General features: G+C 39.5%; 1 long non-coding RNA gene across 2 annotated transcripts in view; it reads left to right on the top strand.

Moving 5' to 3' along the window:
* The window catches only part of LOC147353505 (uncharacterized), a 184,345-nt gene that overhangs the window by 105,490 nt on the left and 65,045 nt on the right, over nucleotides 1-13,810 (top strand). The gene's annotated exons all lie outside the window — the stretch shown is intronic.

Genomic DNA, 13,810 nt, shown 5'->3' with positions numbered 1-13,810 from the left:
ATTAAAAGACACTTACTTCTTGGAAGGAAAGTTATGACCAACCTAGACAGCATATTAAAAAGCAGAGACATTACTTGCCAACAAAGGTCCATCTAGTCAAGGCTATGGTTTTTCCAGTAGTCATGTATGGATGTGAGAGTTGGACTATAAATAACTGAGCACCAAAGAATTGATGCTTTTGAATTGTGATGTTGGAAAAGACTCTTGAGAGTCCCTTGAACTGCAAGGAGATCCAAACCAGTCCATCCTAAAGGAAATCAGTCCTGAATATTCATTGGAAGGACTCATGCTGAAGCTGAAACTGCCATATTTTGGTCACCTGATGCAGAGAACTAACTTATTGGAAAAGACCGTGATGCTGGGAAAGATTGAAGGTGAGGGGAGAAGGGGACGACAGAGGATGAGATGGTTGGATGGCATCACCAACTCAATGGACATGAATTTGAGTAAGCTCCGGGAGTTGGTGATGGACAGGGAAGCCTGGCATGCTGCAAGTCCATGGAGTTTCAGAGCTGGACACAATTCAGTAACTGAACTGAACTGAATTTCAATAACATATAAAAACTGCTTCTGTACAACTTTATTCCCATCCTCTTTTACTTACTGATGTTACAATGTTATATCTTAATACATTCTGTTGGAAACATTGACTAATGATTTTATGCCTTAGTTTATTAATCCAGGAAAGAAAGAAAAGGTGGATTTATAAATCAAAATTATAATAATGCTAACTTTTAGACTAGTAATTGTTTTCTTAAAATAGGTTAATTATTTTTGTCTTTTGTTTTAGTTTAAATTAATAGAATAAAAAATTTTAAGTTAATATAAAAAGTGTTAGTCTCTTAAATTACATCGAAAATAAGTGGAATTTCAAACCATAGTTAAAATAATGCTAGATTTTATAATTGCTTGTGTTTTTAGTATTGTAGAGACATTTATTATTCTTTATAACATTTCATATTTCTGTCTAGTGTCAGTTCATTCCATACTGAAAGAATCCTTTTAATATTTCTTCGGGCAGATATAGTGGTAGCAAACTGCTGTTTGTTTATTTGGGAATGTCTTATTTTTCTCCCAGTTTTGAAGGACAGAGTTACTGGACATAGGATTCTTGATCAACAGTTTTCTTCTTTCAGACCTTTGAATATATCAGTCCTCTGGCCTCCAAAATTTCTGATGCTAAATCTGCTTATAATCTTACTGAGGATCCTTTATGTGTCATGAGTTACTTCACTCTTGCTGCTTTCAAGATTTTGTCTTTTGATTTTAACTATTTGATTAGTGTATGATCCTCTTTGAGTTTATCCAACTTGGAGGTAGCTGAGCCTTATGAATAGTCTAGTTTGGCTTCATAAGCAGGGAAAGAAAAATGAAAGTGGGGAAATGGGCCCACCCTTTAAATCTCTTAGAAGCCACTTCAGCTGGAGAGGATGGGCTTGCAGCAGTGGTTGTGAAGGTTGCAACCATGACTACACATTTCTTTGTCTATACCCTTGCATGTAAAAACAGAAATCAGTGATCAGAGCGTAGATCCCTGATAGTTGGAGGACGGGGTTCTTATTGTGTACATTGACTCTTGGAAGCTTCTGCAAGCTGTTCCTGGAATATGTTCATGGCTGTCTGCCACTAGGTTTGCTTGTGAGCTAAGAACTGAAGTTGGCCTAAATTAATTTACTGGCGAGTCTTCCTGTGGAAGTTGTAAGCCTTTGAATAGACTCCAGAGTTCCAAAACAGTTATACCAAGCAGATTCTTCCAGGACAAATGTTGTCTAGGTATGGAGATGAATTCCTGGTGCTTCCTACTCTATCATCTTACCCGCTTCTCCTCCCACCTTTAGTCTTTCCCAGCATCAGTGTCTTTTCCAATGAGTCAGTTCTCTGCATCAGGTGGCCAAAGTTTTGGAGTTTCAGCTTCAACATCAGTCCTTCCAATGAACACCCAGGACTGATCTCCTTTAGAATGGACTGGTTGGATCTCCTTGCAGTCCAAGCTACTCTCAAGAGTCTTCTCCAACACCACCGTTTAAAAGCATGAATTCTTCGGCTCTCAGTTCTTTAAAGTCCAGCTCTCACATCCAGTTCTGATTTGTCTTTGTTTAACGATTGTACTTTTCACATATCTCTCTGTTCTCTCATTTTGTTATAAATAAGCAAGAAGAAATTAGTAATCTCAGCAGATTGTTTGAAAATCTTAGGTAGATCACCCAGTTCATTCAACACATATCCTGCTTTCCATGTTAATGAAGGCAATAGTGTTGCTAAGCTTTCCACCACTGCATAACAATGATCCGTCTTTTTCTACATAATCACTAACATGTTCTTCACTTCTTTTTGTGTCCTTAATGGCAGTATCCTTAAAGTCCATATTTCTACTAATAGTCTACTCAAGGCAAATTATGTCTTCTCTAACATGCTTCTTAAAATCCTTCAAACTTCTACTCATGCCAACTTCTAAAGATAAAACAGCACCCCACTTCCAGTTATGGAAATGCATGTTAGTCATCTATTGCCATGTAACAGAGTGGCTTAAAGCTCAATGTCTTTTTAACAAACATTCATCATCTTCCAGGTTTTGTATGTTGGGAATCAGGTGTGGCGAAGCTAAGTCCTCAGGCTCAGAATCTGTCATAAGGTTGCAATGAAATTGTTGGCTCCTGCTGCGCTTATCTTAAGGCTCAGTTCTGGAAAGATCTACTTCCAGGCTCACTCACATGATGTTGGCAGGCCTCAGGTCCTTTGGGCTAGAAATTCCAGCTCCTTGCCTTGTGGGCCTCTCCAAAGAGCAGCTTATAGTGAGTTTCTCAGAGTGACTGAGGGAAAAATGAAAAGAGTGAACAAGATGGAATTTACAGTTATTTGTAATCAAATCTGAGAAATAATATCTCATCACTTTTGCGATATTCTTTTGGTTTAAAGAGAGTCATTAGGTCCTGCCCACATTTAAATGGGGAGGACTACAAAAGAGCATCAATACCAGGAAGTAGGGATCATTGGGAGCTATTTTAGAGTTTATTTACCTTTCTTTATTATAAAGTGCTCTTTTTAATTTGATACTTTTTGCTCTGAGTGCCTCTGTCCCACAATCTTCACATAATACACCATATATAAGGTGTATTAGCAAATTTGAACATAGTATGTCAAATTTTTATTTTCTTTTAAGAGAGGTTATGTATATTTCCTATAGCATACTACTGATGAATAAATTCAGTTCAGTTCAGTCTCTCAGTCATGTCACACTCTTTGCCACCCCATGAACTGCAGCGTGCCAGGACTTCCTGTCCATTACCAACACCCGGAGTTTACCCAAACTCATGACCATTGAGTCGGTGATGCCATCTAACCATTTCATCCTCTGTAGTCCCCTTCTCCTCCTGCCCTCAATCTTTCCCAACATCAGGGTCAAATGAGTCAGCTCTTCACATCAGGTGGCCAAAATATTGGAGTTTCAACTTCAACATCACTCCTTCCAATAAACACCTAGGACTGATCTCCTTTAGGATGGACTGGTCCTAAATCCAAGGGACTCTCAAGAGTCTTCTTCAACACCACAGTTAAAAAGCATCCATTCTTCGGTGCTCAGCTTTCTTTATAGTCCAACTCTCACATCGGTACATGACTACTGGAAAAACCATAGCCTTGACTAGATGGACCTTTGTTGGCAAAGTAATGTCTCTGCTTTTTAATATGCTGTCTAGGTTGGTCATAACTTTCCCTCCAAGGAGTAAGCGTCTTTTAATTTCATGGCTGCAATCACCATCTGCATTGATTTTGGAGCCCCCGAAAATAAAGTCAGCCACTCTTTCCACTGTTTCCCTATCTATTGCCATGAAGTGATGGGACCAGATGCCATGATCTTTGTTTTCTGAATGTTGAACTTTAAGCCAACTTTTTCACTCTCCTCTTTCACTTTCATCAAGAGGCTCTTTAGTTCTTCTTCACTTCCTGCCATAAGGGTGGTGTCATCTACATATCTGAGGTTATTGATACTTCTCCTGGCAATCTTGATTCCAGCTTGTGCTTCTTCCAGCCCAGCGTTTCTCATGATGTACTCTGCATAGAAGTTAAATAAGCAGGGTGACAACATACAGCCTTGATGTACTCCTTTTCGTATTTGGAACCAGTCTGTTGTTCCATGTCCAGTTCTAACTGTTGCTTCCTGACCTGCATATAGGTTTCTCAAGAGGCAGGTTGGGTAGTCTGATATTCCTATCTCTTTCAGAATTTTCCACAGTTTATTGTGATCCACACAGTCAAAGGCTTTGGCATAGTCAATAAAGCCAAAATAGATGTTTTTTCTGGAACTCTCTTGCTTTCTTGATGATCCAATGGATGTTGGCAATTTGATCTCTGGTTCCTCTGCCTTTTCTAAAATCAGAAGATCACACAGAACATAGCTTGTCTAACTCAATGAAACTAAGCCATGCCGTGTGGGGCCACCCAAGAAGGACGGGTCATGGTGGAGAGGTCTGACAGAATGTGGTCCTCTGGAGAAGAGAATGGCAAACCACTTCAGTATTCTTGCCTTGAGAACCCCATGAATAGTATGAAAAGGCAAAAAGATAGGACACTGAAAGATGAACTCCACAGGTCAGTAGGTACTCAATATGCTACTGGTGGTCAGTAGAGAAATAACTCCAGAAAGAACAAAAGGATGGAGCCAAAGCAAAAACAAAACCCAGTTGTGGATATAACTGGTGATAGAAGCAAGGTCCGATGCTATAAAGAGCCATATTGCATAGGAACCTGGAATATTAGGTCCATGAATCAAGGCAAATTGGAAGTGGTCACACAGGAGATGGCAAGAGTGAACATCAACATTCTAGTTGTCAGCGAACTAAGATGGGCCAGAATGGGTGAATTTAACTGAGATGACCATTATATCTACTACTGTGGGCAGGAATCCCTTAGAAGAAATGGAGTAGCCATCATAGTCAACAAAAGAGTCCGAAATGCAGTACTTGGATGCAATCTCAAAAACAACAGAATGATCTCTGTTTGTTTCCAAGGCAAACCATTCAGTATCACAATAATCCAAGTCTATACCCTGAGCAATAACGCTGATGAAGCTGAACAGTTCTGTGAAGACCTGCAAGACCTTTTAGAACTAACAACCAAAAAAGATGTCCTTTTTCTTATAGGGGACTGGAATGCAAAAGTAGGAAGTCAAGAGATACCTGGAGTAACAGGCAAATTTAGCCTTGGAGTACAGAACGAAGCAGGGAAAAGGCTAACAGTTTTGCCATGAGAACGCACTGGTCATAGCAAGCACCCTCTTCCAACAACACAAGAGAAGACTCTACACATGGACATTACCAGATGGTCAACACCAAAATCAGATTGATTATATTCTTTGCAGCCAAAGATGGAGAAGCTCTATACAGTCAGCTAAAACAAGCCTGGGAGATGACTGTGGCTCAGATCGTGAACTCCTTATTGGCAAATTCAGACTTAAATTGTAGAAAGTGAGGAAAACCACTAGACCATTCAGGTATGACCTAAATCAAATTCCTTATGACTATATAGTGGAAATGAAAAATAGATTTAAGGGACTAGATCTGAGAGAGTGCCTGATGAACTATGGACGGAGGTTCATGACATTGTACAGGAGACAGGGATCAAGACTATCCCCAAGAAAAAGAAATGCAAAAAAGCAAAATGGCTGGCTGAGGAAGCCTTACAAATAGCTGAGAAAAGAAGGGAAGCGAAAAGCAAAGGAGAAAAGGAAAGATATACCCATTTGAATGCAGAGTTCCAAAGAATAGCAAGGAGAGATAAGAAAGCCTTCCTTAGGGATCAATGCAAAGAAATAGAGGAAAATAATAGAATAGTGAAAGAGTAGAGATCTCTTCAAGAAAATCAGAGATACCAAGGGAACATTTCATGCAATGATGGGTTCGATAAAGGACAGAAATGGTATGGACCTAACAGAAGCAGAAGATACTAAGAAGAGGTGGCAAGAATACACAGAAGAACTGTACCAAAAAGATCTTCATGACCAAGATAATCACAATGGTGTGATCACTGACCTAGAGCCAGACATCCTGGAATGTGAAGTCAAATGGGCCTTAGGAAGCATCACTATGAACAAAGGTAGTGGAGGTGATGTAATCCCAGTTGACCTATTTCAAATCCTAAAAGATGATGCTGTGAAAGGGCTACACTCAGTATGCCAGCAAATTTGGAAGACTCAGCAGTGGCCACAGAACTGGAAAACGTCAGTTTTCATTCCAGTCCCAAAGGAAGGCAACGCTAAAGAATGCTCAAACTACCGCACAATTGCACTGATCTCACATGCTAGTAAAGTAATGCTCAAAATTCTCCAAGCCAGGCTTCAGCAATATGTAAATTCCATTAGTAATTTATTTTTTCTGTACATATCTTTGGATTGTTTTATGTTATTGGCTTTTAGGTTGTTTTTGTTTTTTGTATTATGTGAGGAAATTAACCCCTTGTCTGCCATCAGTTCACTCACTCAGTCATGTCCAATGCTTTGTGACCCCATGGACTGCAGCACATCAGGCTTCCCTGTCCATCACCAGCTCCTGGAGCTTGCTCAAACTCATGTCCATTGAGTCAGTGATGCCATCCAGCCATCTCATCTTTTCCAGCATCAGGGTTTTTCCCAATGAGTCAGTTCTTCACATCAGGTGGGCAAAGTTTTGGAGTTTCAATTCAGCATCAGTCCTTCCAATGAATATTTAGGACTGATATCGTTTAGGATTGACTGGTTTGTTCTGTTGTCTGTAATATATGTGGTTAATATCTTTCTCACATTGTCACTCATCTTTTGATTTTGTTTATGATGGTGCCAGGTAAATTTTTTTATTGAAATATAGTTGATTTACAATGTTGTGTCAGTCTCTGCTGTACAGCAAAAGGACTCATATATACCTTATGCACATACATACCTTCTTTTTCTATATTCTTCTCCTTGTGGTTTATCCCAGGGGATTGGACATAGTTCCCTGTAGTATACAGTAGGAACTTGTTGTTTCTCCATTCTAAATGTCATTGTTTGCATATACTAACCCTAAGCTCCCAGCCTATCCTTATTCTTCCCCTGTACCCCTTGGCAACCACAGCTCTGTTCTCTATGTCTGTGAATGTGTTTCTGTTTTGTAGATAGGTTCATTGGTGCCATATTTTAAGTTCAACAAAGAAGTGATATCATACAGTATTCATCTGTCTCTTTATGTCTTATTTCACTTAATGTGATAATCTCTAGTTGCATCCATATTACTACAAATGGCATTTTGTAATTTTTAATGGCCGAGTAGTATTCCATTATACGTGTACCTCATCTTTTTCCATTCATCTGTCAATTGATATTTAAGTTGCTTGCATGTCTTGGCTGTTGTGAATAATGCTGTTATGAACATAGGGATGCATGTGTCTTTTGGAATGATAGTTTTGTCCATATATATGCCCAGGAGTTGGATTGCTGAATCACATGGCAATTCTATATTTAGTTATCTGAGGACCCTCCATACTGTTCTCCATAGTGGCTGCACAACTTACATCCCCACCAGCAGTGTAGGAGGGTTCCCTTTTTGCCACATGCTCTCCAGTATTTGTTATTTGTCGATTTTTTAACGATGACTATTCTGACCAGTGTGCGGCAGTACCTTTTTGTAGTTTTGATTTGCATTCTCTAATAATTAGTGATGTTGAGCATCTTTTCATTTGCCTACTGGCCATTCATGTGTCTTCTTTGAAGAAATGTCTATTAAGGTCTTCTGCTCATTTTCTGATTGGGTTGTTTGGTTTCTTGTTGAGTGGTATAAACTTTGTATATTTTGGAAATTAGGTCTTTGTCTGTTGCATCATTTGCAAATATTTTCTTCCATCCTGTAGGTTGTCTTTTTTATGATTTCTTTTGCTGTGCCAAAGCTTGTAACTTTGATTAGGTCCCATTTGTTTATTTTTGTTTGTTTTTATTGCTGTTGCCTTGGAACACTGACCAAAGAAAACATTACCTTGATTTCTGTCAGAGAATGTTTTGCATATGGTCTCTTCTAGGATTTTTATGGGTCATGCCTTATACTTAAATCTTTAAGCCATTTTGAGTTTATTTTTGTGCATTGATTTACATGCAGCTGTACAACTTTCCCATCAGCATTTGCTGAAGAGACTTTTTCCCCATTTTATTTCTTACCTCCTTTGTCAAAGATTAATTGACCGCAGGTGTATGGGTTTATTTCTGGACTCTCTATTCTGTTTCATTGATCCATATATCTGTTTTTGTGCCAATACCACACTGTTTTAATTACTGTAGCTTTTGTAGTGCTGTCTGGAGTCTGGGAGAGTTACGCCTCCTGCTTCACTCCCCGTCCCCCAAACCATGCTTGCTTTGGCAGTTCTTGGTCTTTTATCAGTTCAGTTCAGTCGCTCAGTTGTGTCCAACTTTCTGCAACTCCAAGAACTGTAGCACACCAGGTCTCCCTGTCCATCACCAACTCCCGGAGTCTACCCAAACCCATGTCCATTGAGTTGGTGATGCCATCCAACCATCTCATCCTCTGTCGTCCCTTTCTCCTCCTGCCCTCAATCTTTCCCAGCATCAGGGTCTTTTCAAATGAGTCAGCTCTTGGTATGAGGTGCCCAAAGCAGTCTTTCATGGTTCCATATAAATTTTTGGATTATTTTAGTTCTGTGAAAAATGTCATGGGTAATTTGATAGGGGTCACATTAAATCTGTAGATCGTTCTGAGTGGTATTGCTCTTTTTACAATATTAATTCTTCCAATCCAAGAGCATGAACTATCCATTTGTTTGAATCCTCTAATTTCCTTTATTAGTGTTTTATAGCTCTCAGTGAATAAGTCTTTCACTTCCTTAGTCAGGTGTATTCCTTAGTATTTTTGGTGGGGGAGTGTGATTTTAAAAGTTTTTTTTTTTTTTTAATGTTCCTTTATGATGTTTCGTTTTACTATAAAGAAATACAACTGACTTCTGAATGTTAATCTTGTATCCTGCTACTTAACTAAATTCACTTATTAGATCTAGTAGTTTATGTATGGAGTCCTTGTGGTTTTTTATATATAGTATCATGTCATCTACATATATTGACAGTTTTATTGTGATTTTTGACTTCTCTTTTGTTAATGTACTATATTACATTGATTGATTTGCATATGTTGAACCACCTTTGTGAACTTGGGATAAATCCCAACTTGGTTGTGGTGTACAGTCTCTTATATGTGCTGTTGGTTTGGTTTGCTAGTATCTTGAGAATGTTTGTATTTATATTCATCAAAGCTATTGGCCTGTAATTTTCTGTTTTGGTGGTATTTTTGTCTGGTTTTGGTATCAGGGTGATGGTGGCTTTGTAGAATGACTTTGGGAGTGTCCTCTTCAGTATGTTGGGAGAAACTGAGAAGGCTTGGTATAATTTTTTGTATTATTGGTAGAATTTGCCTGTGAAGCCATTTGGTCCTGGATTTTTGTTTATAGGAAGTATTTTTGTTTTTTAGATTACAGATTTTATTTCACTTCTAGTGATTGGTTTGTTCAAATTATCTATTTCTTCTTGACTCAGTTTTGGTGGGCCTCCTTAAGGCCTTTGTTTCAAAGTCTGTTTTGACTCATACAAGTATTGCAGCTCCTACTTTTGTGTCATTTCTGTTTGCATGAAATATCTTTTTCTATCTCCTTCCTTTCAATCTGTGTTGTGTCCTTTGTCCCTCCAAGGTGGGTCTCTTGGAGGCCGCATGCTGTATGTAGGCTTTTGGTTTTTTATCCAGTCTGCCACTCTGTGTTTTGATTGGAGCATTCAGTCCATTGACATTTAAGGTAACTGATACATATGTTTCTCCTGTTTTCACTAATCATGATCACATACTCTGTGGCCCAAACCAGACATATTTGAGTCATCATACCAAGCTTTTTCCTTTTCTCTAACCTCTTAGATAAATTCAGGCCTGAAAATTTCTGTTTTTCAGATTGAGGTTCATGTGTGTATACATACTCAGTCATGTCCAACTATTTGCGACCCAATGGACTGTAGCCCACAGGGTCCTCTGTCCGTGGGATTCTCCAGGCAAGAATACTGGAGTAGGTTGCCATGCCCTCCTCCAGGGGATCTTCCCAACCCAGGGATCAAACCCACGTCTCTTATGTCTCCTCCATTGGCAGGAGGGTTCTTTACCACTAGCACCGCCTGGAAAAGCCCAATATTACTCTTAGTTACCTGTGTGTTATGTGTGTTAGTTACTCAGTCGTGTCTGACTCTTTATGACCCCATGGACTGTAGCCCACCAGGCTTCTCTATCCTTGGAATTCTCCAGGCAAGAATACTGGAGTGGGTTGCCATTTCCTTCTCCAGAGGAACTTCCCAACCCAGGGATTGAACCCTGGTCTCCTGCATCGAAGGGAGATTCTTTACTGTTTGAGCTACAGGGTAGTCCTATTTATTGCCATTTTAAATGTTTTCTAGTTGATTCTGTGGTTTTTCTTTTTACTTTTTTTTGTGTGTGGTTTGATGATTTCCTTTTATGCTTGAGTTGGATTTTTGTTTGTTTTTGTAGATCTATCATATGTTTTAGTTTGTGCTTTTCAAGTATGTTAACTCCTTCGTATTAAATATAAGTGCTTGTTTTATTTAGACTGATAGTCATATAGGCTCAAACGTGTCCTAAAAAAAGAATTTTCTTACATTTTCTTACTGTCCTTCCCCACATTTTATGATGTTGATTTCCTTTTTCACGTCTTCGTGCTTATCCTTTAGCTGTTCTTGTCTTTATCATCACTTTCACAAATATTTTTTTTTCCCTTTTTGATCTGTATACTGGCTAATTTAAGTGATTTAGTTTCCAATTGTGATTTTCCCATTCCTTTATGTTCCTGCTGCTTTTCTATTTAGAGAAAACCTTTCAATATTTCCCTTAGGGTAGTTTTAGTATTGCTGTATTCTTTTAGTTTTGCTTATCTGGGAAATTCTTTATTTCCTCTCCTGTTCTAAATGATAATCTTGCTGGGTGGAGTATTCTAGGTTTCAGACTTTACCTTTTCAAGACTTTGAATATACTTTGCCACTTCATCTGGCCTGCAGCATTTCTGTAGAGAAATCATATGATAACCTTATGGGAATTCCCTTGTAATTAACACTTTGTTTTTCTCAAGCTGCTTCTAGAATTCTCGCTTTAACTTTTGCCATTTTTATTATAATAAGTCTTGGTGTAGGTCTGTTTGGGTTCACTTGTTTGGGACAGTCTGTGTTTCTTGCATCTGGATATCTGTTTCTTTATATAGGTTTGGGAAGTTTTCAGCCAGAATTTCTTCAAATACATTTTCAATTCTCTTTTCTTCTTCTTCTGGAATCTCTATTAAGCATAGATTGGCATGCTTTACATTATCCCATAGGTCTCTTATATTGCTTTCCTTTTTTCTTCATTTGGTTTTCTGTCTACTGTTTTGATTGAGTAATTTCCATTATTCTGTCTTCCAGATCACTTATCCTTTCTTCTGCTTATTCATTCTGAGCCTTTAGCTCAGCTTTCATCCCGGCAAATGAGTTTTCTAATTTTTCTTGGCTCCTCATAGTTTATAGTTCCTTTTTACACTAATCTGCATTTCTGTTGATAGCCCTTCTTAATGCTTTCAGTATTTTCATTGCCTACTTTTTGAACTTGGTGTCTGTTATACTGAAGAGGTCTGTTTCATTGTTTGTTCCTTCAACAGAATTTTCTTGGTCTTTTAACTGGGAGTGCCCCCTCTGCTGCTTCATTTTGGTTTTATTTCTCTTACTCTGTAAGTCTAGGAGAAATAATTATCTACCATAGGCTTAAAGAGAGCTATGTGTGTTAGTATTCCTGCATAGCTTATGTGGGTTTAATAATTTTTTTTTGGTTTGAGGCTGTTTTTGGTTTGGATGCTTGCCATCTATTTCCTTAGCTTGTGCTGGGCTTTATCCCCTTGATAGGTGGTGTGCAGGTGCCCAGCCTTTGCATGCTCCCAGGGAGGCAGGGCCTGTGGTTGCCACCCAGTTGTGGGATCCTCAGTGGTGGCAGTGGTCTGTGCCTGCCTTTGGAGATTGAGATGGCAGTGGCATCTCATGCCTGCCACTGGAGCCTATGTAGGTAGTACCCTGCCTCCTGAGAGCACATGAAGAGAAAGGAACTCCTATAGCAGTCCTGTCTCTCTCCTCCTGTGCCCCACAACAATGGCACCTTGCCTCTCTGGTGGACCCAAGCTTCTTTCCTTATTCCGTTGGTTGTGGTGCACCATACCCTAGCCCCTCAGGCTGTCTCCAGGCAACCAACCCCAGTCCTTACCCTGTGTCTGACCTCCAAAGCTTGAGCCTCAGTACCAGCTCCTGCCCACCCCAGCCAGGGAGTGTCTCAGGCTGGGGAGTGTCTCAGGCTGGGGAGTGTCTCAGGCTGGGGAGTGTCAGGTGGCAGCACGGACAGACCAACTCTGCAGGTCTCTCTTCGCTTTGCCCCCTGCAAACTGGTTGTTGCACTCTTCTCCGAAGTTCCCCCTCTGTTCTGGTTGATCTCCCTGCCAGTGAGGGAACTTCCCAGCATGTGGAAAGCTTTCCTCTTTCACAGTTCCCTCACAGGGGCACAGCTCCCATCCCAATTCCCTTCTTTTTTTTTAAATCACCCATTTTATTTATTTTTATTTACTTATTTAATGTCTGTGTTGGGTCTTTGTTGTTCCATGAGCTTTTTCTCTAATTGCAGCGTGCAAGCTTCTCATTGTGGTGGTTTCTGTTGTTGCTGGATGGAGCACAGGCTCTAGGGCATGAGGGCTTCAGTAGTCGCAGCTTCCAGGCTCTAGAGCACAGGCTTAGCAGTTTTGATGCATGGGCTTAGTTGCTCTGTGGCATGTGGGATCTTCCTGGGTGAGGGATGAAACCCATTTCTCCTGCATTGGTAGGCGGATTCTTTACCACTGAGCCACCAAGGAAGCCCTCCCAATTCCCCTCTTCCTTTTCTTTTTTTTTTTTATTTTGTCCTACCCAGTTATGTAGAGATTTTTCTCACCCCTCTGGAAGTCTGAGGTTTTCTGCTAGCGTTTAGTAGATGTTCTGTGAGAATCAGTCCACATTTCAAGTATTTTTGATGTATTTTGTGGGAGAAGGTAAGCTCCATGTCTTATTCCTCCATCATCTAGATGCAATCTATTCACCAAGTAGATTTTCACAAATATTTTCATATGGTCAAATTGATGAAGCATCTCTTTTAAAGAAGGATCATAGCCTTAAAAATGAAATCTATTTATGTTATTTCTTAATTTATCTTTGGTATTTCACTATTGCCTTTTACTGGTTAAATTTGAATCTTCTTATTCTGACATATAAGATTTTTTTTTATCCCTTTTCTACTTCACTTTTCTCCTTTTGTCTGCCAAACAAACTCCTTTTGAAAGTCTCCCTGAAGTTCCATGTTCATGCATATTGGTGTTTTTGTCTGACTGCTTCACATGGGAAGATACACAAAGACAAGTCCTCTGTTAAAGGTGATTTTGTAAGTCCAGAGTCTTGTACAGTATCTGGCATGCTTACTTTGTTGATTAAATAAATGATTGGAGGGAGGAACTAAGATGGTGGAGGAGTAGGATGGGGAGAACACTTTTTCCCCCACAAATTCATCAAAAGAACATTTAAACGCCGAATAAATTCCACAAAACAACTTCTGAATGCCGGCAGAGGACATCAGGCACCCAGAAAAGCAACCCATGTCTTCAAAAGGAGGTAGGAAAAAATATATAAGACAAAAAAAGAGACAAAAGAGGGAGGGATGGAGCTCCATCCCGGGAAGGGAGTCTTAAAAAGAGAGAAGTTTCCAAACACCAGGAAACCTTCTCA

The sequence above is a fragment of the Bos grunniens genome, chromosome 18 (genome assembly GCF_055505025.1).
Source record: "Bos grunniens cultivar Pamir isolate PY7600 chromosome 18, Bosgru_T2T1.0, whole genome shotgun sequence".
Classification (NCBI taxonomy): domain Eukaryota; kingdom Metazoa; phylum Chordata; class Mammalia; order Artiodactyla; family Bovidae; genus Bos; species Bos grunniens.
The sequence above is the reverse complement of the archived record's forward strand: the minus strand, read 5'-3'. Positions and strand labels throughout refer to the sequence as shown.